Source organism: Parasteatoda tepidariorum, chromosome 2 (genome assembly GCF_982258835.1).
Source record: "Parasteatoda tepidariorum strain Cologne lab strain chromosome 2, Ptep-v5.0, whole genome shotgun sequence".
Lineage (NCBI taxonomy): Eukaryota > Metazoa > Arthropoda > Arachnida > Araneae > Theridiidae > Parasteatoda > Parasteatoda tepidariorum.
The window spans coordinates 21231848-21255391 of record NC_141756.1 but is presented as its reverse complement, the minus strand read 5'-3'; the positions used below and the strand labels follow the sequence as shown (position 1 = coordinate 21255391).

The following is a 23544-nucleotide window of genomic DNA, read 5'->3' as shown; positions in this document are numbered from 1 at the left end:
CTCATGTCATTTTTTATGCAATTGTTTTAAGATTTGTTCACTTCGCAAAAGAAATTTTCTTTCTTACTCGGGTATCTGTCCCCAGTGGCGCAATTGGATAGCGCGCGGTACTTATAGTGCAGTACTTGCGAGTAATGCCGAGGCTGTGAGTTCGATCCTCACCTGGGGAAGATGTATTTTATTTAAAAATGATATTCTTTACTTATGAGGATAGAACATCAATTACCAGACTTCTCATGTCATTTTTTATGCAATTGTTTTAAGATTTGTTCGTTTCGCAATAGAAATTTTCTTTCGTACTCGGACATCTGTCCCCAGTGGCGTAATTGGTTAGCGCGCGGAACTTATAGTGCAGTACTTGCGAGTAATGCCGAGGCTGTGAGTTCGATCCTCACCTGGGGAAGATGTATTTTATTTAAAAATGATATTCTTTACTTATGAGGATAGAACGTCAATTAGCAGACTTCTCGTGTCATTTTTTATGCAATTGTTTTAAGATTTGTTCGTTTCGCAACAGAAACTTCCTTTCTTACTCGGACATCTGTCCCCAGTGGCGCATTTGGTTAGCGCGCGGTACTTAAAGTGCAGTACTTGCGAGTAATGCCGAGGCTGTGAGTTCGATCCTCACCTGGGGAAGATGTATTTTATTTAAAAATGATATTCTTTACTTATGAGGATAGAACGTCAATTACCAGACTTCTCGTGTCATTTTTTATGCAATTGTTTTAAGATTTGTTCGTTTCGCAATAGAAATTTTCTTTCGTACTCGGACATCTGTCCCCAGTGGCGCAATTGGTTAGCGCGCGGAACTTATAGTGCAGTACTTGCGAGTAATGCCGAGGCTGTGAGTTCGATCCTCACCTGGGGAAGATGTATTTTATTTAAAAATGATATTCTTTACTTATGAGGATAGAACGTCAATTACCAGACTTCTCGTGTCATTTTTTATGCAATTGTTTTAAGATTTGTTCGTTTCGCAACAGAAACTTCCTTTCTTACTCGGACATCTGTCCCCAGTGGCGCAATTGGTTAGCGCGCGGTACTTAAAGTGCAGTACTTGCGAGTAATGCCGAGGCTGTGAGTTCGATCCTCACCTGGGGAAGATGTATTTTATTTAAAAATGATATTCTTTACTTATGAGGATAGAACGTCAATTACCAGACTTCTCGTGTCATTTTTTATGCAATTGTTTTAAGATTTGTTCGTTTCGCAACAGAAACTTCCTTTCTTACTCGGACATCTGTCCCCAGTGGCGCAATTGGTTAGCGCGCGGTATTTATAGTGCAGTACTTGCGAGTACTGCCGAGTCTGTGAGTTCGATCCTCACCTGGGGAAGATGTATTTTATTTAAAAATGATATTCTTTACTTATGAGGATAGAACGTCAATTACCAGACTTCTCGTGTCATTTTTTATGCAATTGTTTTAAGATTTGTTCACTTCGCGATAGAAATTTTCTTTCTCACTCGGACATCTGTCCCCAGTGGCGCAATTGGTTAGCGCGCGGTATTTATAGTGCAGTACTTGCGAGTACTGCCGAGTCTGTAAGTTCGATCCTCACCTGGGGAAGATGTATTTTATTTAAAAATGATATTCTTTACTTATGAGGATAGAACGTCAATTACCAGACTTCTCGTGTCATTTTTTATGCAATTGTTTTAAGATTTGTTCACTTCGCAATAGAAATTTTCCTTCTTACTCGGACATCTGTCCCCAGTGGCGCAATTGGTTAGAGCGCGGTACTTATAGTGCAGTAGTTGCGAGTAATGCCGAGGCTGTGAGTTCCATCCTCACCTGGGGAAGATGTATTTTATTTAAAAATGATATTCTTTATTTATGAGGATAGAACGTCAATTACCAGACTTCTCATGTCATTTTTTATGCAATTGTTTTAAGATTTGTTCACTTCGCAATAGAAATTTTCTTTCTTACTCGGACATCTGTCCCCAGTGGCGCAATTGGTTAGCGCGCGGTACTTATAGTGCAGTACTTGCGAGTAATGCCGAGGCTGTGAGTTCCATCCTCACCTGGGGAAGATGTATTTTATTTAAAAATGATATTCTTTATTTATGAGGATAGAACGTCAATTACCAGACTTCTCATGTCATTTTTTATGCAATTGTTTTAAGATTTGTTCACTTCGCAAAGGAAATTTTCTTTCTCACTCGGGTATCTGTCCCCAGTGGCGCAATTGGATAGCGCGCGGTACTTATAGTGCAGTACTTGCGAGTAATGCCGAGGCTGTGAGTTCGATCCTCACCTGGGGAAGATGTATTTTATTTAAAAATGATATTCTTTACTTATGAGGATAGAACGTCAATTACCAGACTTCTCATGTCATTTTTTATGCAATTGTTTTAAGATTTGTTCGTTTCGCAATAGAAATTTTCTTTCGTACTCGGACATCTGCCCCCAGTGGCGTAATTGGTTAGCGCGCGGAACTTATAGTGCAGTACTTGCGAGTGATGCCGAGGCTGTGAGTTCGATCCTCACCTGGGGAAGATGTATTTTATTTAAAAATGATATTCTTTACTTATGAGGATAGAACGTCAATTACCAGACTTCTCGTGTCATTTTTTATGCAATTGTTTTCAGATTTGTTCACTTCGCAATAGAAATTTTCCTTCTTACTCGGACATCTGTCCCCAGTGGCGCAATTGGTTAGAGCGCGGTACTTATAGTGCAGTACTTGCGAGTAATGCCGAGGCTGTGAGTTCGATCCTCACCTGGGGAAGATGTATTTTAATTAAAAATGATATTCTTTATTTATGAGGATAGAACGTCAATTACCAGACTTCTCATGTCATTTTTTATGCAATTGTTTTAAGATTTGTTCACTTCGCAATAGAAATTTTCTTTTTTACTCGGACATCTGTCCCCAGTGGCGCAATTGGTTAGCGCGCGGTACTTATAGTGCAGTACTTGCGAGTAATGCCGAGGCTGTGAGTTCCATCCTCACCTGGGGAAGATGTATTTTAATTAAAAATGATATTCTTTATTTATGAGGATAGAACGTCAATTACCAGACTTCTCATGTCTTTTTTTATGCAATTGTTTTAAGATTTGTTCACTTCGCAATAGAAATTTTCTTTTTTACTCGGACATCTGTCCCCAGTGGCGCAATTGGTTAGCGCGCGGTACTTATAGTGCAGTACTTGCGAGTAATGCCGAGGCTGTGAGTTCGATCCTCACCTGGGGAAGATGTATTTTAATTAAAAATGATATTCTTTATTTATGAGGATAGAACGTCAATTACCAGACTTCTCATGTCTTTTTTTATGCAATTGTTTTAAGATTTGTTCACTTCGCAATAGAAATTTTCTTTTTTACTCGGACATCTGTCCCCAGTGGCGCAATTGGTTAGCGCGCGGTACTTATAGTGCAGTACTTGCGAGTAATGCCGAGGCTGTGAGTTCGATCCTCACCTGGGGAAGATGTATTTTAATTAAAAATGATATTCTTTATTTATGAGGATAGAACGTCAATTACCAGACTTCTCATGTCTTTTTTTATGCAATTGTTTTAAGATTTGTTCACTTCGCAATAGAAATTTTCTTTTTTACTCGGACATCTGTCCCCAGTGGCGCAATTGGTTAGCGCGCGGTACTTATAGTGCAGTACTTGCGAGTAATGCCGAGGCTGTGAGTTCCATCCTCACCTGGGGAAGATGTATTTTATTTAAAAATGATATTCTTTATTTATGAGGATAGAACGTCAATTACCAGACTTCTCATGTCATTTTTTATGCAATTGTTTTAAGATTTGTTCACTTCGCGAAAGAAATTTTCTTTCTTACTCGGGTATCTGTCCCCAGTGGCGCAATTGGATAGCGCGCGGTACTTATAGTGCAGTACTTGCGAGTAATGCCGAGGCTGTGAGTTCGATCCTCACCTGGGGAAGATGTATTTTATTCAAAAATGATATTCTTTACTTATGAGGATAGAACGTCAATTACCAGACTTCTCATGTCATTTTTTATGCAATTGTTTTAAGATTTGTTCACTTCGCAAAAGAAATTTTCTTTCTTACTCGGGTATCTGTCCCCAGTGGCGCAATTGGATAGCGCGCGGTACTTATAGTGCAGTACTTGCGAGTAATGCCGAGGCTGTGAGTTCGATCCTCACCTGGGGAAGATGTATTTTATTTAAAAATGATATTCTTTACTTATGAGGATAGAACATCAATTACCAGACTTCTCATGTCATTTTTTATGCAATTGTTTTAAGATTTGTTCGTTTCGCAATAGAAATTTTCTTTCGTACTCGGACATCTGTCCCCAGTGGCGTAATTGGTTAGCGCGCGGAACTTATAGTGCAGTACTTGCGAGTAATGCCGAGGCTGTGAGTTCGATCCTCACCTGGGGAAGATGTATTTTATTTAAAAATGATATTCTTTACTTATGAGGATAGAACGTCAATTAGCAGACTTCTCGTGTCATTTTTTATGCAATTGTTTTAAGATTTGTTCGTTTCGCAACAGAAACTTCCTTTCTTACTCGGACATCTGTCCCCAGTGGCGCATTTGGTTAGCGCGCGGTACTTAAAGTGCAGTACTTGCGAGTAATGCCGAGGCTGTGAGTTCGATCCTCACCTGGGGAAGATGTATTTTATTTAAAAATGATATTCTTTACTTATGAGGATAGAACGTCAATTACCAGACTTCTCGTGTCATTTTTTATGCAATTGTTTTAAGATTTGTTCGTTTCGCAATAGAAATTTTCTTTCGTACTCGGACATCTGTCCCCAGTGGCGCAATTGGTTAGCGCGCGGAACTTATAGTGCAGTACTTGCGAGTAATGCCGAGGCTGTGAGTTCGATCCTCACCTGGGGAAGATGTATTTTATTTAAAAATGATATTCTTTACTTATGAGGATAGAACGTCAATTACCAGACTTCTCGTGTCATTTTTTATGCAATTGTTTTAAGATTTGTTCGTTTCGCAACAGAAACTTCCTTTCTTACTCGGACATCTGTCCCCAGTGGCGCAATTGGTTAGCGCGCGGTACTTAAAGTGCAGTACTTGCGAGTAATGCCGAGGCTGTGAGTTCGATCCTCACCTGGGGAAGATGTATTTTATTTAAAAATGATATTCTTTACTTATGAGGATAGAACGTCAATTACCAGACTTCTCGTGTCATTTTTTATGCAATTGTTTTAAGATTTGTTCGTTTCGCAACAGAAACTTCCTTTCTTACTCGGACATCTGTCCCCAGTGGCGCAATTGGTTAGCGCGCGGTATTTATAGTGCAGTACTTGCGAGTACTGCCGAGTCTGTGAGTTCGATCCTCACCTGGGGAAGATGTATTTTATTTAAAAATGATATTCTTTACTTATGAGGATAGAACGTCAATTACCAGACTTCTCGTGTCATTTTTTATGCAATTGTTTTAAGATTTGTTCACTTCGCGATAGAAATTTTCTTTCTCACTCGGACATCTGTCCCCAGTGGCGCAATTGGTTAGCGCGCGGTATTTATAGTGCAGTACTTGCGAGTACTGCCGAGTCTGTAAGTTCGATCCTCACCTGGGGAAGATGTATTTTATTTAAAAATGATATTCTTTACTTATGAGGATAGAACGTCAATTACCAGACTTCTCGTGTCATTTTTTATGCAATTGTTTTAAGATTTGTTCACTTCGCAATAGAAATTTTCCTTCTTACTCGGACATCTGTCCCCAGTGGCGCAATTGGTTAGAGCGCGGTACTTATAGTGCAGTACTTGCGAGTAATGCCGAGGCTGTGAGTTCCATCCTCACCTGGGGAAGATGTATTTTATTTAAAAATGATATTCTTTATTTATGAGGATAGAACGTCAATTACCAGACTTCTCATGTCATTTTTTATGCAATTGTTTTAAGATTTGTTCACTTCGCAATAGAAATTTTCTTTCTTACTCGGACATCTGTCCCCAGTGGCGCAATTGGTTAGCGCGCGGTACTTATAGTGCAGTACTTGCGAGTAATGCCGAGGCTGTGAGTTCCATCCTCACCTGGGGAAGATGTATTTTATTTAAAAATGATATTCTTTATTTATGAGGATAGAACGTCAATTACCAGACTTCTCATGTCATTTTTTATGCAATTGTTTTAAGATTTGTTCACTTCGCAAAGGAAATTTTCTTTCTCACTCGGGTATCTGTCCCCAGTGGCGCAATTGGATAGCGCGCGGTACTTATAGTGCAGTACTTGCGAGTAATGCCGAGGCTGTGAGTTCGATCCTCACCTGGGGAAGATGTATTTTATTTAAAAATGATATTCTTTACTTATGAGGATAGAACGTCAATTACCAGACTTCTCATGTCATTTTTTATGCAATTGTTTTAAGATTTGTTCGTTTCGCAATAGAAATTTTCTTTCGTACTCGGACATCTGCCCCCAGTGGCGTAATTGGTTAGCGCGCGGAACTTATAGTGCAGTACTTGCGAGTGATGCCGAGGCTGTGAGTTCGATCCTCACCTGGGGAAGATGTATTTTATTTAAAAATGATATTCTTTACTTATGAGGATAGAACGTCAATTACCAGACTTCTCGTGTCATTTTTTATGCAATTGTTTTAAGATTTGTTCGTTTCGCAACAGAAACTTCCTTTCTTACTCGGACATCTGTCCCCAGTGGCGCATTTGGTTAGCGCGCGGTACTTAAAGTGCAGTACTTGCGAGTAATGCCGAGGCTGTGAGTTCGATCCTCACCTGGGGAAGATGTATTTTATTTAAAAATGATATTCTTTACTTATGAGGATAGAACGTCAATTACCAGACTTCTCGTGTCATTTTTTATGCAATTGTTTTAAGATTTGTTCACTTCGCAATAGAAATTTTCCTTCTTACTCGGACACCTGTCCCCAGTGGCGCAATTGGTTAGAGCGCGGTACTTATAGTGCAGTACTTGCGAGTAATGCCGAGGCTGTGAGTTCCATCCTCACCTGGGGAAGATGTATTTTATTTAAAAATGATATTCTTTACTTATGAGGATAGAACGTCAATTACCAGACTTCTCATGTCATTTTTTATGCAATTGTTTTAAGATTTGTTCGTTTCGCAATAGAAATTTTCTTTCGTACTCGGACATCTGTCCCCAGTGGCGTAATTGGTTAGCGCGCGGAACTTATAGTGCAGTACTTGCGAGTAATGCCGAGGCTGTGAGTTCGATCCTCACCTGGGGAAGATGTATTTTATTTAAAAATGATATTCTTTACTTATGAGGATAGAACGTCAATTACCAGACTTCTCGTGTCATTTTTTATGCAATTGTTTTAAGATTTGTTCGTTTCGCAACAGAAACTTCCTTTCTTACTCGGACATCTGTCCCCAGTGGCGCATTTGGTTAGCGCGCGGTACTTAAAGTGCAGTACTTGCGAGTAATGCCGAGGCTGTGAGTTCGATCCTCACCTGGGGAAGATGTATTTTATTTAAAAATGATATTCTTTACTTATGAGGATAGAACGTCAATTACCAGACTTCTCATGTCATTTTTTATGCAATTGTTTTAAGATTTGTTCGTTTCGCAATAGAAATTTTCTTTCGTACTCGGACATCTGTCCCCAGTGGCGCAATTGGTTAGCGCGCGGAACTTATAGTGCAGTACTTGCGAGTAATGCCGAGGCTGTGAGTTCGATCCTCACCTGGGGAAGACGTATTTTATTTAAAAATGATATTCTTTACTTATGAGGATAGAACGTCAATTACCAGACTTCTCGTGTCATTTTTTATGCAATTGTTTTAAGATTTGTTCGTTTCGCAACAGAAACTTCCTTTCTTACTCGGACATCTGTCCCCAGTGGCGCAATTGGTTAGCGCGCGGTATTTATAGTGCAGTACTTGCGAGTACTGCCGAGTCTGTGAGTTCGATCCTCTCCTGGGGAAGATGTATTTTATTTAAAAATGATATTCTTTACTTATGAGGATAGAACGTCAATTACCAGACTTCTCGTGTCATTTTTTATGCAATTGTTTTAAGATTTGTTCACTTCGCGATAGAAATTTTCTTTCTCACTCGGACATCTGTCCCCAGTGGCGCAATTGGTTAGCGCGCGGCATTTATAGTGCAGTACTTGCGAGTACTGCCGAGTCTGTGAGTTCGATCCTCACCTGGGGAAGATGTATTTTATTTAAAAATGATATTCTTTACTTATGAGGATAGAACGTCAATTACCAGACTTCTCGTGTCATTTTTTATGCAATTGTTTTAAGATTTGTTCACTTCGCAATAGAAATTTTCTTTCTTACTCGGACATCTGTCCCCAGTGGCGCAATTGGTTAGCGCGCGGTACATATAGTGCAGTACTTGCGAGTAATGCAGAGGCTGTTAGTTCGATCTTCGCCTGGGGAAGATGTATTTTATTTAAAGAAGATATTCTTTACTTATGAGGATAGAACGTCAATTACCAGACTCCTCATGTCATTTTTTATGCAATTGTTTTAAGATTTGTTCACTTCGGAATAGAAATTTTCTTTCTTTCTCGGACATCTGTCCCCAGTGGCGTAATTGGTTAGCGCGCAGTACTTATAGTGCAGTACTTGCGAGTAATGCCGAGGCTGTGAGTTCGATCCTCACCTGGGGAAAATGTCTTTTATTTAAAAATGATATTCTTTACTTATGAGGATAGAACGTCAATTACCAGACTTCTCGTGTCATTTTTTATGCAATTGTTTTAAGATTTGTTCACTTCGCAATAGAAATTTTCTTTCTTACTCGGACATATGTCCCCAGTGGCGCAATTGGTTAGCGCGCGGTACTTATAGTGCAGTACTTGCGAGTAATGCCGAGGCTGCGAGTTCGATCCTCACCTGGGGAAGATGTATTTTATTTAAAAATGATATTCTTTACTTATGAGGATAGAACGTCAATTACCAGACTCCTCATGTCATCTTTCAAAATTAAGTCTACAATAAAAACAATTGAATGAATAAAAAAAAAATCAAATGTTTACCAGATCAAGAAGAAAAATATTAATGTTACGACTTCATTAAAAAATGTGCCCAAATCTCGAGTAAATAATTAAAAGCAAACAAGCGGTGAATCAATATACAGATATCAATTAAGTAAACAGAGCTGAATAAACTATAATTTTCTTTAAAAAATACATTTTCCTTTATCTTATTATCCACGTAAAAAACTAAATGCATTATATTAATACTTTATGAGCCTTTTGAAATATTCCATCAAATATTCTTCCATTTTTTTATTCCTCTCTATTTACTTAGGAATATCGAGAGATAGGCTCTTTCGTAGCGTGTTGTTGTGCGCTGGGAATTTTCGCAACTTTTCAAGAAGATTTTATTCTTGATTCTATTTTATTTCCATTTCAAAAGGGGATAGTTCGGAATTCATTAAGTTGGGAGTTGCTATGACAACCGAACGGATATCGAATACATCCTACTTGCTTTTGTGAAATTCACTTTCCAATTCGAATGAAACATGGAAATAGGAAACTGAAAGCAAATACATTGTTAATTACTAAGATTTAAGTGACGCATCTTTGTTGGATTGGAATTTAGTTTAGAATAAACCCTTAATAATGATTTAAATAATGTTTTTCATAATTTATTCATAATGATCTTTTTTGTTTTTATAAAATTCTCTTTCCTCTAAAAATGAAGCATAGAAATAGGAAATTGAAAGCGGATACTTTGTTAATTACTAAGATTTAAGTGACACATATCTTAGTTGAATTAGATTTTAATTTTAAAATTAACCCTTAATAATGAATTTAATTGCTTTTTGATCATTTACCCATAATGATCCTATTTGCTTTTGTAAAATTCACTTTCCAATACTAATAAAGTATAAAAATAGAAAATTTAAGGCTTATTCATTGCTTATTAGAAAGATTTAAGCGACACCCCTTTTTTAGATTCGACTTAAAATTCACTTTCCAATGCAAATGAAACATAGAAATAGAAAATTGATGGAGAAAGCATTGTTCATTACTAAGATTTAAGGCATACATTTTTTAAAAATTAGAAAATTTAGAATGAACTCTAAATAATGATTTTAATTGCTTTTTGATAATTTATCGATTAGCTTATTTTTATCGATTAGCTTATTGAATTTATCGATAATTTATCAATGTTCAACTCAGTAACCATGTAATTTTGAGCCTAATCCAGAAGATAAGGGAATTTCTGAAGCAAGCATTTAGACAAACTGGCCTTCATGGAGGACTTTTTGCTGAAACTAACCAGCATTTACTCAAAGGAAAACCACAAAAACCTCTTACGATTAGCCCAACGCCAGGAGGATTTTTACCCACAATCCGTCAGCCACTGAGGATATTTTTACGTCAGCACTGGGGTTGGAGAGAGCAGGAAGCAGAATTCATAGCAACCAACTACCGCTGGGATTCGAACCTGGTTCATCTCACTGGGAGGCGAACTCTCCATTCCCTGCCCTCAGGATTAAGTTTACTTAATTTTGAAATAATTTATCTAGAATAGTTCTATTCGCTTTTGTAAAATTCACTTTCCTATAAGAATAAATCATAGAAATAATATAACTTTGATAACTACAAATATTTAAGTTACACATCTTTGGATTAAAATCTGATTCAAAATTAGCCCTCAGGATTGATTTCAAATAATTTTGCAATAATTTACCTAAAACGATCCTAATTGCTTTTGAAAAATTCAATATTAAAATAGGTAACATATCTCATTGTTTTGATTAATAATTTCATATAATTCATCCATCAATTAATGATCACTGCGATGTAATTTAGTAAACACCTATTACTTACTGGTAGACTTTCAAATGCGCATTTTAGGATAGATAGAACTTTTCTCTCTTTTGCTCGCACAACTGTCCCCAGTGGCGCAATTGGTTAGCGCGCGGTACTTATAATGCAGTGCTTGCGAGTAATGCCGAGGCTGTGAGTTCGAGCCTCACCTGGGGAAGATGTATTTTATTTAAAAATGATATTCTTTACTTATGAGGATAGAACGTCAATTACCAGACTTCTCGTGTCATTTTTTATGCAATTGTTTTAAGATTTGTTCGTTTCGCAACAGAAACTTCCTTTCTTACTCGGACATCTGTCCCCAGTGGCGCAATTGGTTAGCGCGCGGTACTTAAAGTGCAGTACTTGCGAGTAATGCCGAGGCTGTGAGTTCGATCCTCACCTGGGGAAGATGTATTTTATTTAAAAATGATATTCTTTACTTATGAGGATAGAACGTCAATTACCAGACTTCTCGTGTCATTTTTTATGCAATTGTTTTAAGATTTGTTCACTTCGCGATAGAAATTTTCTTTCTTACTCGGACATCTGTCCCCAGTGGCGCAATTGGCTAGCGCGCGGTATTTATAGTGCAGTACTTGCGAGTACTGCCGAGTCTGTAAGTTCGATCCTCACCTGGGGAAGATGTATTTTATTTAAAAATGATATTCTTTACTTATGAGGATAGAACGTCAATTACCAGACTTCTCGTGTCATTTTTTATGCAATTGTTTTAAGATTTGTTCACTTCGCAATAGAAATTTTCCTTCTTACTCGGACATCTGTCCCCAGTGGCGCAATTGGTTAGAGCGCGGTACTTATAGTGCAGTACTTGCGAGTAATGCCGAGGCTGTGAGTTCGATCCTCACCTGGGGAAGATGTATTTTAATTAAAAATGATATTCTTTACTTATGAGGATAGAACGTCAATTACCAGACTTCTCATGTCATTTTTTATGCAATTGTTTTAAGATTTGTTCACTTCGCAATAGAAATTTTCTTTCTTACTCGGACATCTGTCCCCAGTGGCGCAATTGGCTAGCGCGCGGTACTTATAGTGCAGTACTTGCGAGTAATGCCGAGGCTGTGAGTTCGATCCTCACCTGGGGAAGATGTATTTTATTCAAAAATGATATTCTTTACTTATGAGGATAGAACGTCAATTACCAGACTTCTCATGTCATTTTTTATGCAATTGTTTTAAGATTTGTTCACTTCGCAATAGAAATTTTCTTTCTTACTCGGACATCTGTCCCCAGTGGCGCAATTGGTTAGCGCGCGGTACTTATAGTGCAGTACTTGCGAGTAATGCCGAGGCTGTGAGTTCGATCCTCACCTGGGGAAGATGTATTTTATTCAAAAATGATATTCTTTACTTATGAGGATAGAACGTCAATTACCAGACTTCTCATGTCATTTTTTATGCAATTGTTTTAAGATTTGTTCACTTCGCAATAGAAATTTTCTTTCTTACTCGGACATCTGTCCCCAGTGGCGCAATTGGTTAGCACGCGGTACTTATAGTGCAGTACTTGCGAGTAATGCCGAGGCTGTGAGTTCGATCCTCACCTGGGGAAGATGTATTTTATTCAAAAATGATATTCTTTACTTATGAGGATAGAACGTCAATTACCAGACTTCTCATGTCATTTTTTATGCAATTGTTTTAAGATTTGTTCACTTCGCAATAGAAATTTTCTTTCTTACTCGGACATCTGTCCCCAGTGGCGCAATTGGTTAGCGCGCGGTACTTATAGTGCAGTACTTGCGAGTAATGCCGAGGCTGTGAGTTCGATCCTCACCTGGGGAAGATGTATTTTATTCAAAAATGATATTCTTTACTTATGAGGATAGAACGTCAATTACCAGACTTCTCATGTCATTTTTTATGCAATTGTTTTAAGATTTGTTCACTTCGCAATAGAAATTTTCTTTCTTACTCGGACATCTGTCCCCAGTGGCGCAATTGGTTAGCGCGCGGTACTTATAGTGCAGTACTTGCGAGTAATGCCGAGGCTGTGAGTTCGATCCTCACCTGGGGAAGATGTATTTTATTCAAAAATGATATTCTTTACTTATGAGGATAGAACGTCAATTACCAGACTTCTCATGTCATTTTTTATGCAATTGTTTTAAGATTTGTTCACTTCGCAATAGAAATTTTCTTTCTTACTCGGACATCTGTCCCCAGTGGCGCAATTGGTTAGCACGCGGTACTTATAGTGCAGTACTTGCGAGTAATGCCGAGGCTGTGAGTTCGATCCTCACCTGGGGAAGATGTATTTTATTCAAAAATGATATTCTTTACTTATGAGGATAGAACGTCAATTACCAGACTTCTCATGTCATTTTTTATGCAATTGTTTTAAGATTTGTTCACTTCGCAATAGAAATTTTCTTTCTTACTCGGACATCTGTCCCCAGTGGCGCAATTGGTTAGCGCGCGGTACTTATAGTGCAGTACTTGCGAGTAATGCCGAGGCTGTGAGTTCGATCCTCACCTGGAGAAGATGTATTTTATTCAAAAATGATATTCTTTACTTATGAGGATAGAACGTCAATTACCAGACTTCTCATGTCATTTTTTATGCAATTGTTTTAAGATTTGTTCACTTCGCAATAGAAATTTTCTTTCTTACTCGGACATCTGTCCCCAGTGGCGCAATTGGTTAGCGCGCGGTACTTATAGTGCAGTACTTGCGAGTAATGCCGAGGCTGTGAGTTCGATCCTCACCTGGGGAAGATGTATTTTATTTAAAAATGATACTCTTTACTTATGAGGATAGAACGTCAATTACCAGACTTCTCATGTCATTTTTTATGCAATTGTTTTAAGATTTGTTCACTTCGCAATAGAAATTTTCTTTCTTACTCGGACATCTGTCCCCAGTGGCGCAATTGGTTAGCGCGCGGTACTTATAGTGCAGTACTTGCGAGTAATGCCGAGGCTGTGAGTTCGATCCTCACCTGGGGAAGATGTATTTTATTTAAAAATGATACTCTTTACTTAAGAGGATAGAACGTCAATTACCAGACTCCTCGTGTCCTTTTTTATGCAATTGTTTTTAGATTTGTTCACTTCGTTATAGAAATTTTCTTTCTTACTCGGACATCTGTCCCCAGTGGCGCAATTGGTTAGCGCGCGGTACTTATAGTGAAGTACTTGCGAGTAATGCCGAGGGTGTGAGTTCGATCCTCACCTGGGGAAGATGTATTTTATTTAAAAATGATACTCTTTACTTAAGAGGATAGAACGTCAATTACCAGACTCCTCGTGTCCTTTTTTATGCAATTTTTTTTAGATTTTTTCACTTCGTAATAGAAATTTTCTTTCTTACTCGGACATCTGTCCCCAGTGCCGCAATTGGTTAGCGCGCGGTACATATAGTGCAGCACTTGCGAGTAATGCCGAGGCTGTGAGCTCGATCCTCACCTGGGGAAGATGTATTTTATTTAAAAATGATATTCTTTACTTAAGAGGATAGAACGTCAATTACCAGACTCCTCGTGTCATTTTTTATGCAATTGTTTTTAGATTTGTTCACTTCGTAATAGAAATTTTCTTTCTTACTCGGACATCTGTCCCCAGTGCCGCAATTGGTTAGCGCGCGGTACATATAGTGCAGCACTTGCGAGTAATGCCGAGGCTGTGAGTTCGATCCTCACCTGGGGAAGATGTATTTTATTTAAAAATGATATTCTTTACTTAAGAGGATAGAACGTCAATTACCAGACTCCTCGTGTCATTTTTTATGCAATTGTTTTTAGATTTGTTCACTTCGTAATAGAAATTTTCTTTCTTACTCGGACATCTGTCCCCAGTGGCGCAATTGGTTAGCGCACGGTACTTATAGTGCAGTACTTGCGAGTAATGCCGAGGCTGAGAGTTCGATCCTCACCTGGGGAAGATGTATTTTATTTAAAAATGATACTCTTTACTTAAGAGGATAGAACGTCAATTACCAGACTCCTCGTGTCCTTTTTTATGCAATTGTTTTTAGATTTGTTCACTTCGTAATAGAAATTTTCTTTCTTACTCGGACATCTGTCCCCAGTGGCGCAATTGGTTAGCGCGCGGTACTTATAGTGCAGTACTTGCGAGTAATGCCGAGGCTGTGAGTTCGATCCTCACCTGGGGAAGATGTATTTTATTTAAAAATGATACTCTTTACTTAAGAGGATAGAACGTCAATTACCAGACTCCTCGTGTCCTTTTTTATGCAATTGTTTTTAGATTTGTTCACTTCGTTATAGAAATTTTCTTTCTTACTCGGACATCTGTCCCCAGTGGCGCAATTGGTTAGCGCGCGGTACTTATAGTGAAGTACTTGCGAGTAATGCCGAGGCTGTGAGTTCGATCCTCACCTGGGGAAGATGTATTTTATTTAAAAATGATACTCTTTACTTATGAGGATAGAACGTCAATTACCAGACTCCTCGTGTCCTTTTTTATGCAATTGTTTTTAGATTTGTTCACTTCGTAACAGAAATTTTCTTTCTTACTCGGACATCTGTCCCCAGTGGCGCAATTGGTTAGCGCGCGGTACTTATAGTGCAGTACTTGCGAGTAATGCCGAGGCTGTGAGTTCGATCCTCACCTGGGGAAGATGTATTTTATTTAAAAATGATGCTCTTTACTTAAGAGGATAGAACGTCAATTACCAGACTCCTCGTGTCATTTTTTATGCAATTGTTTTTAGATTTGTTCACTTCGTAATAGAAATTTTCTTTCTTACTCGGACATCTGTCCCCGGTGGCGCAATTGGTTAGCGCGCGGTACATATAGTGCACTACTTGCGAGTAATGCCGAGGCTGTGAGTTCGATCCTCACCTGGGGAAGATGTATTTTATTTAAAAATGATACTCTTTACTTAAGAGGATAGAACGTCAATTACCAGACTCCTCGTGTCCTTTTTTATGCAATTGTTTTAAGATTTGTTCACTTCGCAATAGAAATTTTCTTTCTTACTCGGACATCTGTCCCCAGTGGCGCAATTGGTTAGCTTGCGGTACTTATAGTGCAGTACTTGCGAGTAATGCCGAGGCTGTGAGTTAGATCCTCACCTGGGGAAGATGTATTTTATTTAAAAATGATATTCTTTACTTAAGAGGATAGAACGTCAATTACCAGACTCCTCGTGTCATTTTTTATGCAATTGTTTTTAGATTTGTTCACTTCGTAATAGAAATTTTCTTTCTTACTCGGACATCTGTCCCCAGTGGCGCAATTGGTTAGCGCGCGGTACTTATAGTGCAGTACTTGCGAGTAATGCCGAGGCTGTGAGTTCGATCCTCTCCTGGGGAAGATGTATTTTATTTAAAAATGATGCTCTTTACTTAAGAGGATAGAACGTCAATTACCAGACTCCTCGTGTCATTTTTTATGCATTTGTTTTTAGATTTGTTCACTTCGTAATAGAAATTTTCTTTCTTACTCGGACATCTGTCCCCGGTGGCGCAATTGGTTAGCGCGCGGTACATATAGTGCAGTACTTGCGAGTAATGCCGAGGCTGTGAGTTCGATCCTCTCCTGGGGAAGATGTATTTTATTTAAAAATGATACTCTTTACTTATGAGGATAGAACGTCAATTACCAGACTCCTCGTGTCCTTTTTTATGCAATTGTTTTTAGATTTGTTCACTTCGTAACAGAAATTTTCTTTCTTACTCGGACATCTGTCCCCAGTGGCGCAATTGGTTAGCGCGCGGTACTTATAGTGCAGTACTTGCGAGTAATGCCGAGGCTGTGAGTTCGATCCTCTCCTGGGGAAGATGTATTTTATTTAAAAATGATGCTCTTTACTTAAGAGGATAGAACGTCAATTACCAGACTCCTCGTGTCATTTTTTATGCATTTGTTTTTAGATTTGTTCACTTCGTAATAGAAATTTTCTTTCTTACTCGGACATCTGTCCCCGGTGGCGCAATTGGTTAGCGCGCGGTACATATAGTGCAGTACTTGCGAGTAATGCCGAGGCTGTGAGTTCGATCCTCACCTGGGGAAGATGTATTTTATTTAAAAATGATACTCTTTACTTAAGAGGATAGAACGTCAATTACCAGACTCCTCGTGTCCTTTTTTATGCAATTGTTTTCAGATTTGTTCACTTCGTAATAGAAATTTTCTTTCTTACTCGGACATCTGTCCCCAGTGGCGCAATTGGTTAGCGCGCGGTACTTATAGTGCAGTACTTGCGAGTAATGCCGAGGCTGTGAGTTCGATCCTCACCTGGGGAAGATGTATTTTATTTAAAAATGATACTCTTTACTTAAGAGGATAGAACGTCAATTACCAGACTCCTCGTGTCCTTTTTTATGCAATTGTTTTTAGATTTGTTCACTTCGTAATAGAAATTTTCTTTCTTACTCGGACATCTGTCCCCAGTGGCGCAATTGGTTAGCGCGCGGTACTTATAGGGCAGCACTTGCGAGTAATGCCGAGGCTGTGAGTTCGATCCTCACCTGGGGAAGATGTATTTTATTTAAAAATGATACTCTTTACTTAAGAGGATAGAACGTCAATTACCAGACTCCTCGTATCATTTTCTATGCAATTGTTTTTAGATTTGTTCACCTCGTAATAGAAATTTTCTTTCTTACTCGGACATCTGTCCCCAGTGGCGCAATTGGTTAGCGCGCGGTATTTATAGTGCAGTACTTGCGAGTAACGCCGAGACAGTGAGTTCGATCCTCACCTGGGGAAGATGTATTTTATTTAAAAATGATACTCTTTACTTAAGAGGATAGAACGTCAATTACCAGACTCCTCGTGTCCTTTTTTATGCAATTGTTTTTAGATTTGTTCACTTCGTAATAGAAATTTTCTTTCTTACTCGGACATCTGTCCCCAGAGGCGCAATTGGTTAGCGCGCGGTACTTATAGTGCAGTACTTGCGAGTAATGCCGAGGCTGTGAGTTCGATCCTCACCTGGGGAAGATGTATTTTATTCAAAAATGATACTCTTTACTTAAGAGGATAGAACGTCAATTACCAGACTCCTCGTGTCCTTTTTTATGCAATTGTTTTTAGATTTGTTCACTTCGTAATAGAAATTTTCTTTCTTACTCGGACATCTGTCCCCAGTGGCGCAATTGGTTAGCGCGCGGTACTTATAGTGCAGTACTTGCGAGTAATGCCGAGGCTGTGAGTTCGATCCTCACCTGGGGAAGATGTATTTTATTTAAAAATGATACTCTTTACTTAAGAGGATAGAACGTCAATTACCAGACTCCGCGTGTCCTTTTTTATGCAATTGTTTTTAGATTTGATCACTTCGTAATAGAAATTTTCTTTCTTACTCGGACATCTGTCCCCAGTGGCGCAATTGGTTAGCGCGCGGTACTTATAGTGCAGTACTTGCGAGTAATGCCGAGACAGTGAGTTCGATCCTCACCTGGGGAAGATGTATTTTATTTAAAAATGATACTCTTTACTTAAGAGGATAGAACGTCAATTACCAGACTCCTCGTGTCCTTTTTTATGCAATTGTTTTTAGATTTGTTCACTTCGTAATAGAAATTTTCTTTCTTACTCGGACATCTGTCCCCAGAGGCGCAATTGGTTAGCGCGCGGTACTTATAGTGCAGTACTTGCGAGTAATGCCGAGGCTGTGAGTTCGATCCTCACCTGGGGAAAATGTATTTTATTTAAAAATGATACTCTTTACTTAAGAGGATAGAACGTCAATTACCAGACTCCTCGTGTCCTTTTTTATGCAATTGTTTTTAGATTTGTTCACTTCGTAATAGAAATTTTCTTTCTTACTCGGACATCTGTCCCCAGTGGCGCAATTGGTTAGCGCACGGTACTGATAGTGCAGTACTTGCGAGTAATGTCGAGGCTGTGAGTTCGATCCTCGCCTGGGGAAGATGTAATTTATTTAAAAATGATACTCTTTACTTAAGAGGATAGAACGTCAATTACCAGACTCCTCGTGTCCTTTTTTATGCAATTGTTTTTAGATTTGTTCACTTCGTAATAGAAATTTTCTTTCTTACTCGGACATCTGTCCCCAGTGGCGCAATTGGTTAGCGCGCGGTACATATAGTGCAGTACTTGCGAGTAATGCCGAGGCTCTGAGTTCGATCCTCACCTGGGGAAGATGTATTTTATTTAAAAATGATACTCTTTACTTAAGAGGATAGAACGTCAATTACCAGACTCCGCGTGTCCTTTTTTAAGCAATTGTTTTTAGATTTGTTCACTTCGTAATAGAAATTTTCTTTCTTACTCGGACATCTGTCCCCAGTGGCGCAATTGGTTAGCGCGCGGTACTTATAGTGCAGTACTTGCGAGTAATGCCGAGGCTGTGAGTTCGATCCTCACCTGGGGAAAATGTATTTTATTTAAAAATGATACTCTTTACTTAAGAGGATAGAACGTCAATTACCAGACTCCTCGTGTCCTTTTTTATACAATTGTTTTTAGATTTGTTCACCTCGTAATAGAAATTTTCTTTCTTACTCGGACATCTGTCCCCAGTGGCGCAATTGGTTAGCGCGTGGTACTGATAGTGCAGTACTTGCGAGTAATGTCGAGGCTGAGAGTTCGATCCTCGCCTGGGGAAGATGTATTTTATTTAAAAATGATACTCTTTACTTAAGAGGATAGAACGTCAATTACCAGACTCCTCGTGTCCTTTTTTATGCAATTGTTTTTAGATTTGTTCACTTCGTAATAGAAATTTTCTTTCTTACTCGGACATCTGTCCCTAGTGGCGCAATTGGTTTGCGCGCGGTATTTATAGTGCAGTACTTGCGAGTAATGCCGAGGCTCTGAGTTCGATCCTCACCTGGGGAAGATGTATTTTATTCAAAAATGATACTCTTTACTTAAGAGGATAGAACGTCAATTACCAGACTCCTCGTGTCCTTTTTTATGCAATTGTTTTTAGATTTGTTCACTTCGTAATAGAAATTTTCTTTCTTACTCGGACATCTGTCCCCAGTGGCGCAATTGGTTAGCGCGCGGTACTTATAGTGCAGTACTTGCGAGTAATGCCGAGGCTGTGAGTTCGATCCTCACCTGGGGAAGATGTATTTTATTTAAAAATGATGCTCTTTACTTAAGAGGATAGAACGTCAATTACCAGACTCCGCGTGTCCTTTTTTATGCAATTGTTTTTAGATTTGATCACTTCGTAATAGAAATTTTCTTTCTTACTCGGACATCAGTCCCCAGTGGCGCAATTGGTTAGCGCGCGGTACTTATAGTGCAGTACTTGCGAGTAATGCCGAGACAGTGAGTTCGATCCTCACCTGGGGAAGATGTATTTTATTTAAAAATGATACTCTTTACTTAAGAGGATAGAACGTCAATTACCAGACTCCTCGTGTCCTTTTTTATGCAATTGTTTTTAGATTTGTTCACTTCGTAATAGAAATTTTCTTTCTTACTCGGACATCTGTCCCCAGAGGCGCAATTGGTTAGCGCGCGGTACTTATAGTGCAGTACTTGCGAGTAATGCCGAGGCTGTGAGTTCGATCCTCACCTGGGGAAAATGTATTTTATTTAAAAATGATACTCTTTACTTAAGAGGATAGAACGTCAATTACCAGACTCCTCGTGTCCTTTTTTATGCAATTGTTTTTAGATTTGTTCACTTCGTAATAGAAATTTTCTTTCTTACTCGGACATCTGTCCCCAGTGGCGCAATTGGTTAGCGCACGGTACTGATAGTGCAGTACTTGCGAGTAATGTCGAGGCTGTGAGTTCGATCCTCGCCTGGGGAAGATGTAATTTATTTAAAAATGATACTCTTTACTTAAGAGGATAGAACGTCAATTACCAGACTCCTCGTGTCCTTTTTTATGCAATTGTTTTTAGATTTGTTCACTTCGTAATAGAAATTTTCTTTCTTACTCGGACATCTGTCCCCAGTGGCGCAATTGGTTAGCGCGCGGTACATATAGTGCAGTACTTGCGAGTAATGCCGAGGCTCTGAGTTCGATCCTCACCTGGGGAAGATGTATTTTATTTAAAAATGATACTCTTTACTTAAGAGGATAGAACGTCAATTACCAGACTCCGCGTGTCCTTTTTTATGCAATTGTTTTTAGATTTGTTCACTTCGTAATAGAAATTTTCTTTCTTACTCGGACATCTGTCCCCAGTGGCGCAATTGGTTAGCGCGCGGTACTTATAGTGCAGTACTTGCGAGTAATGCCGAGGCTGCGAGTTCGATCCTCACCTGGGGAAGATGTATTTTATTTAAAAATGATACTCTTTACTTAAGAGGATAGAACGTCAATTACCAGACTCCTCGTGTCCTTTTTAATGCAATTGTTTTTAGATTTGTTCACTTCGTAATAGAAATTTTCTTTCTTACTCGGACATCTGTCCCCAGTGGCGCAATTGGTTAGCGCGCGGTACTGATAGTGCAGTACTTGCGAGTAAGGCCGAGGCTGTGAGTTCGATCCTCACCTGGGGAAGATGTATTTTATTTAAAAATGATACTCTTTACTTAAGAGGATAGACCGTCAATTACCCGACTCCTCGTGTCCTTTTTTATACAATTGTTTTTAGATTTGTTCACTTCGTAATAGAAATTTTCTTTCTTACTCGGACATCTGTCCCCAGTGGGGCAATTGGTTAGCGCGCGGTACTTATAGTGCAGTACTTGCGAGTAATGCCGAGGCTGTGAGTTCGATCCTCACCTGCGGAAGATGTATTTTATTTAAAAATGATACTCTTTATTTAAGAGGATAGAACGTCAATTACCAGACTCCTCGTGTCATTTTTTATGCAATTGTTTTTAGATTTGTTCACTTCGTAATAGAAATTTTCTTTCTTACTCGTACATCTGTCCCCAGTGGCGCAATTGGTTAGCGCGCGGTACTTATAGTGCAGTACTTGCGAGTAATGCCGAGGCTGTGAGTTCGATCCTCACCTGGGGAAGATGTATTTAATTTAAAAATGATACTCTTTACTTAAGAGGATAGAACGTCAATTACCAGACTCCTCGTGTCATTTTTTATGCATTTGTTTTTAGATTTGTTCACTTCGTAATAGAAATTTTCTTTCTTACTCGGACATCTGTCCCCAGTGGCGCAATTGGTTAGCGCGCGGTACTGATAGTGCAGTACTTGCGAGTAATGCCGAGGCTGTGAGTTCGATTCTCTCCTGGGGAAGATGTATTTTATTTAAAAATGATACTCTTTAGTTAAGAGGATAGAACGTCAATTACCAGACTCCTCGTGTCATTTTTTATGCAATAGTTTTTAGATTTGTTCACTTCGTAATAGAAATTTTCTTTCTTACTCGGACATCTGTCCCCAGTGGCGCAATTGGTTAGCGCGCGGTACTTATAGTGCAGTACTTGCGAGTAATGCCGAGGCTGTGAGTTCGATCCTCACCTGGGGAAGATGTATTTTATTTAAAAATGATACTCTTTACTTAAGAGGACAGAACGTCAATTACCAGACTCCTCGTGTCCTTTTTTATGCAATTGTTTTTAGATTTGTTCACTTCGTAATAGAAATTTTCTTTCTTACTCGGACATCTGTGCCCAGTGGCGCAATTGGTTAGCGCGCGGTACTGATAGTGCAGTACTTGCGAGTAATGCCGAGGCTGTGAGTTCGATCCTCACCTGGGGAAGATGTATTTTATTTAAAAATGATACTGTTTACTTAAGAGGATAGAACGTCAATTACCACACTCCTCGTGTCCTTTTTTATGCAATTGTTTTTAGATTTGTTCACTTCGTAATAGATATTTTCTTTCTTACTCGGACATCTGTCCCCAGTGGCGCAATTGGTTAGCGCGCGGTACTTATAGTGCAGTACTTGCGAGTAATGCCGAGGCTGTGAGTTCGATCCTCACCTGGGGAAGATGTATTTTATTTAAAAATGATACTCTTTACTTAAGTGGATAGAACGTCAATTACCAGACTCCTCGTGTCCTTTTTTATGCAATTGTTTTTAGATTTGTTCACTTCGTAATAGAAATTTTCTTTCTTACTCGGACATCTGTCCCCAGTGGCGCAATTGGTTAGCGCGCGGTACTTATAGTGCAGTACTTGCGAGTAATGCCGAGGCTGTGAGTTCGATCCTCACCTGGGGAAGATGTATTTTATTTAAAAATGATACTCTTTACTTAAGAGGATAGAACGTCAATTACCAGACTCCTCGTGTCCTTTTTTATGCAATTGTTTTTAGATTTGTTCACTTCGTAATAGAAATTTTCTTTCTTACTCGGACATCTGTCCCCAGTGGCGCAATTGGTTAGCGCGCGGTACTGATAGTGCAGTACTTGCGAGTAATGCCGAGGCTGTGAGTTCGATCCTCACCTGGGGAAGATGTATTTTATTTAAAAATGATATTCTTTACTTAAGTGGATAGAACGTCAATTACCAGACTCCTCGTGTCCTTTTTTATGCAATTGTTTTTAGATTTGTTCACTTCGTAATAGAAATTTTCTTTCTTACTCGGACATCTGTCCCCAGTGGCGCAATTGGTTAGCGCGCGGTACTTATAGTGCAGTACTTGCGAGTAATGCCGAGGCTGTGAGTTCGATCCTCACCTGGGGAAGATGTATTTTATTTAAAAATGATACTCTTTACTTAAGAGGATAGAACGTCAATTACCAGACTCCTCGTGTCCTTTTTTATGCAATTGTTTTTAGATTTGTTCACTTCGTAATAGAAATTTTCTTTCTTACTCGGACATCTGTCCCCAGTGGCGCAATTGGTTAGCGCGCGGTACTGATAGTGCAGTACTTGCGAGTAATGCCGAGGCTGTGAGTTCGATCCTCACCTGGGGAAGATGTATTTTATTTAAAAATGATATTCTTTACTTAAGAGGATAGAACGTCAATTACCAGACTCCTCGTGTCCT

At 39.1% G+C, this 23544-nt stretch overlaps 36 non-coding genes across 36 annotated transcripts; all 36 read left to right on the top strand.

Moving 5' to 3' along the window:
• The first annotated feature begins 78 nt into the window (after positions 1-78).
• On the top strand, positions 79-170 carry TRNAI-UAU (transfer RNA isoleucine (anticodon UAU)). The gene is given in 2 exon segments: positions 79-116; positions 135-170. It is a non-coding gene; the product is annotated as a tRNA-Ile (tRNA).
• Positions 171-2175: 2005 nt separating this feature from the next.
• On the top strand, positions 2176-2267 carry TRNAI-UAU (transfer RNA isoleucine (anticodon UAU)). Its single transcript is given in 2 exon segments — positions 2176-2213; positions 2232-2267. It is a non-coding gene; the product is annotated as a tRNA-Ile (tRNA).
• An 840-nt stretch (positions 2268-3107) lies between these two features.
• On the top strand, positions 3108-3199 carry TRNAI-UAU (transfer RNA isoleucine (anticodon UAU)). The gene is given in 2 exon segments: positions 3108-3145; positions 3164-3199. It is a non-coding gene; the product is annotated as a tRNA-Ile (tRNA).
• Positions 3200-3340: 141 nt separating this feature from the next.
• On the top strand, positions 3341-3432 carry TRNAI-UAU (transfer RNA isoleucine (anticodon UAU)). Its single transcript is given in 2 exon segments — positions 3341-3378; positions 3397-3432. It is a non-coding gene; the product is annotated as a tRNA-Ile (tRNA).
• Positions 3433-3806: 374 nt separating this feature from the next.
• On the top strand, positions 3807-3898 carry TRNAI-UAU (transfer RNA isoleucine (anticodon UAU)). Its single transcript is given in 2 exon segments — positions 3807-3844; positions 3863-3898. It is a non-coding gene; the product is annotated as a tRNA-Ile (tRNA).
• A 141-nt stretch (positions 3899-4039) lies between these two features.
• On the top strand, positions 4040-4131 carry TRNAI-UAU (transfer RNA isoleucine (anticodon UAU)). The gene is given in 2 exon segments: positions 4040-4077; positions 4096-4131. It is a non-coding gene; the product is annotated as a tRNA-Ile (tRNA).
• Positions 4132-6136: 2005 nt separating this feature from the next.
• Positions 6137-6228, top strand: TRNAI-UAU (transfer RNA isoleucine (anticodon UAU)). The gene is given in 2 exon segments: positions 6137-6174; positions 6193-6228. It is a non-coding gene; the product is annotated as a tRNA-Ile (tRNA).
• A 4569-nt stretch (positions 6229-10797) lies between these two features.
• TRNAI-UAU (transfer RNA isoleucine (anticodon UAU)) lies at positions 10798-10889 on the top strand. The gene is given in 2 exon segments: positions 10798-10835; positions 10854-10889. It is a non-coding gene; the product is annotated as a tRNA-Ile (tRNA).
• An 840-nt stretch (positions 10890-11729) lies between these two features.
• TRNAI-UAU (transfer RNA isoleucine (anticodon UAU)) lies at positions 11730-11821 on the top strand. Its single transcript is given in 2 exon segments — positions 11730-11767; positions 11786-11821. It is a non-coding gene; the product is annotated as a tRNA-Ile (tRNA).
• A 141-nt stretch (positions 11822-11962) lies between these two features.
• Positions 11963-12054, top strand: TRNAI-UAU (transfer RNA isoleucine (anticodon UAU)). The gene is given in 2 exon segments: positions 11963-12000; positions 12019-12054. It is a non-coding gene; the product is annotated as a tRNA-Ile (tRNA).
• Positions 12055-12428: 374 nt separating this feature from the next.
• Positions 12429-12520, top strand: TRNAI-UAU (transfer RNA isoleucine (anticodon UAU)). Its single transcript is given in 2 exon segments — positions 12429-12466; positions 12485-12520. It is a non-coding gene; the product is annotated as a tRNA-Ile (tRNA).
• Positions 12521-12661: 141 nt separating this feature from the next.
• TRNAI-UAU (transfer RNA isoleucine (anticodon UAU)) lies at positions 12662-12753 on the top strand. Its single transcript is given in 2 exon segments — positions 12662-12699; positions 12718-12753. It is a non-coding gene; the product is annotated as a tRNA-Ile (tRNA).
• A 607-nt stretch (positions 12754-13360) lies between these two features.
• TRNAI-UAU (transfer RNA isoleucine (anticodon UAU)) lies at positions 13361-13452 on the top strand. Its single transcript is given in 2 exon segments — positions 13361-13398; positions 13417-13452. It is a non-coding gene; the product is annotated as a tRNA-Ile (tRNA).
• A 141-nt stretch (positions 13453-13593) lies between these two features.
• Positions 13594-13685, top strand: TRNAI-UAU (transfer RNA isoleucine (anticodon UAU)). Its single transcript is given in 2 exon segments — positions 13594-13631; positions 13650-13685. It is a non-coding gene; the product is annotated as a tRNA-Ile (tRNA).
• Positions 13686-13826: 141 nt separating this feature from the next.
• Positions 13827-13918, top strand: TRNAI-UAU (transfer RNA isoleucine (anticodon UAU)). Its single transcript is given in 2 exon segments — positions 13827-13864; positions 13883-13918. It is a non-coding gene; the product is annotated as a tRNA-Ile (tRNA).
• Positions 13919-14758: 840 nt separating this feature from the next.
• Positions 14759-14850, top strand: TRNAI-UAU (transfer RNA isoleucine (anticodon UAU)). The gene is given in 2 exon segments: positions 14759-14796; positions 14815-14850. It is a non-coding gene; the product is annotated as a tRNA-Ile (tRNA).
• A 141-nt stretch (positions 14851-14991) lies between these two features.
• TRNAI-UAU (transfer RNA isoleucine (anticodon UAU)) lies at positions 14992-15083 on the top strand. The gene is given in 2 exon segments: positions 14992-15029; positions 15048-15083. It is a non-coding gene; the product is annotated as a tRNA-Ile (tRNA).
• A 141-nt stretch (positions 15084-15224) lies between these two features.
• On the top strand, positions 15225-15316 carry TRNAI-UAU (transfer RNA isoleucine (anticodon UAU)). Its single transcript is given in 2 exon segments — positions 15225-15262; positions 15281-15316. It is a non-coding gene; the product is annotated as a tRNA-Ile (tRNA).
• A 1539-nt stretch (positions 15317-16855) lies between these two features.
• TRNAI-UAU (transfer RNA isoleucine (anticodon UAU)) lies at positions 16856-16947 on the top strand. Its single transcript is given in 2 exon segments — positions 16856-16893; positions 16912-16947. It is a non-coding gene; the product is annotated as a tRNA-Ile (tRNA).
• A 141-nt stretch (positions 16948-17088) lies between these two features.
• TRNAI-UAU (transfer RNA isoleucine (anticodon UAU)) lies at positions 17089-17180 on the top strand. Its single transcript is given in 2 exon segments — positions 17089-17126; positions 17145-17180. It is a non-coding gene; the product is annotated as a tRNA-Ile (tRNA).
• Positions 17181-17787: 607 nt separating this feature from the next.
• TRNAI-UAU (transfer RNA isoleucine (anticodon UAU)) lies at positions 17788-17879 on the top strand. Its single transcript is given in 2 exon segments — positions 17788-17825; positions 17844-17879. It is a non-coding gene; the product is annotated as a tRNA-Ile (tRNA).
• Positions 17880-18486: 607 nt separating this feature from the next.
• TRNAI-GAU (transfer RNA isoleucine (anticodon GAU)) lies at positions 18487-18578 on the top strand. The gene is given in 2 exon segments: positions 18487-18524; positions 18543-18578. It is a non-coding gene; the product is annotated as a tRNA-Ile (tRNA).
• A 374-nt stretch (positions 18579-18952) lies between these two features.
• On the top strand, positions 18953-19044 carry TRNAI-UAU (transfer RNA isoleucine (anticodon UAU)). Its single transcript is given in 2 exon segments — positions 18953-18990; positions 19009-19044. It is a non-coding gene; the product is annotated as a tRNA-Ile (tRNA).
• Positions 19045-19185: 141 nt separating this feature from the next.
• On the top strand, positions 19186-19277 carry TRNAI-GAU (transfer RNA isoleucine (anticodon GAU)). The gene is given in 2 exon segments: positions 19186-19223; positions 19242-19277. It is a non-coding gene; the product is annotated as a tRNA-Ile (tRNA).
• Positions 19278-19651: 374 nt separating this feature from the next.
• TRNAI-UAU (transfer RNA isoleucine (anticodon UAU)) lies at positions 19652-19743 on the top strand. The gene is given in 2 exon segments: positions 19652-19689; positions 19708-19743. It is a non-coding gene; the product is annotated as a tRNA-Ile (tRNA).
• A 607-nt stretch (positions 19744-20350) lies between these two features.
• TRNAI-GAU (transfer RNA isoleucine (anticodon GAU)) lies at positions 20351-20442 on the top strand. Its single transcript is given in 2 exon segments — positions 20351-20388; positions 20407-20442. It is a non-coding gene; the product is annotated as a tRNA-Ile (tRNA).
• Positions 20443-21049: 607 nt separating this feature from the next.
• TRNAI-GAU (transfer RNA isoleucine (anticodon GAU)) lies at positions 21050-21141 on the top strand. The gene is given in 2 exon segments: positions 21050-21087; positions 21106-21141. It is a non-coding gene; the product is annotated as a tRNA-Ile (tRNA).
• Positions 21142-21515: 374 nt separating this feature from the next.
• TRNAI-UAU (transfer RNA isoleucine (anticodon UAU)) lies at positions 21516-21607 on the top strand. The gene is given in 2 exon segments: positions 21516-21553; positions 21572-21607. It is a non-coding gene; the product is annotated as a tRNA-Ile (tRNA).
• A 141-nt stretch (positions 21608-21748) lies between these two features.
• Positions 21749-21840, top strand: TRNAI-GAU (transfer RNA isoleucine (anticodon GAU)). The gene is given in 2 exon segments: positions 21749-21786; positions 21805-21840. It is a non-coding gene; the product is annotated as a tRNA-Ile (tRNA).
• Positions 21841-21981: 141 nt separating this feature from the next.
• On the top strand, positions 21982-22073 carry TRNAI-UAU (transfer RNA isoleucine (anticodon UAU)). The gene is given in 2 exon segments: positions 21982-22019; positions 22038-22073. It is a non-coding gene; the product is annotated as a tRNA-Ile (tRNA).
• A 141-nt stretch (positions 22074-22214) lies between these two features.
• TRNAI-GAU (transfer RNA isoleucine (anticodon GAU)) lies at positions 22215-22306 on the top strand. The gene is given in 2 exon segments: positions 22215-22252; positions 22271-22306. It is a non-coding gene; the product is annotated as a tRNA-Ile (tRNA).
• A 141-nt stretch (positions 22307-22447) lies between these two features.
• Positions 22448-22539, top strand: TRNAI-UAU (transfer RNA isoleucine (anticodon UAU)). Its single transcript is given in 2 exon segments — positions 22448-22485; positions 22504-22539. It is a non-coding gene; the product is annotated as a tRNA-Ile (tRNA).
• A 141-nt stretch (positions 22540-22680) lies between these two features.
• Positions 22681-22772, top strand: TRNAI-UAU (transfer RNA isoleucine (anticodon UAU)). Its single transcript is given in 2 exon segments — positions 22681-22718; positions 22737-22772. It is a non-coding gene; the product is annotated as a tRNA-Ile (tRNA).
• Positions 22773-22913: 141 nt separating this feature from the next.
• Positions 22914-23005, top strand: TRNAI-GAU (transfer RNA isoleucine (anticodon GAU)). Its single transcript is given in 2 exon segments — positions 22914-22951; positions 22970-23005. It is a non-coding gene; the product is annotated as a tRNA-Ile (tRNA).
• A 141-nt stretch (positions 23006-23146) lies between these two features.
• TRNAI-UAU (transfer RNA isoleucine (anticodon UAU)) lies at positions 23147-23238 on the top strand. The gene is given in 2 exon segments: positions 23147-23184; positions 23203-23238. It is a non-coding gene; the product is annotated as a tRNA-Ile (tRNA).
• Positions 23239-23379: 141 nt separating this feature from the next.
• TRNAI-GAU (transfer RNA isoleucine (anticodon GAU)) lies at positions 23380-23471 on the top strand. Its single transcript is given in 2 exon segments — positions 23380-23417; positions 23436-23471. It is a non-coding gene; the product is annotated as a tRNA-Ile (tRNA).
• Positions 23472-23544: the final 73 nt, after the last annotated feature.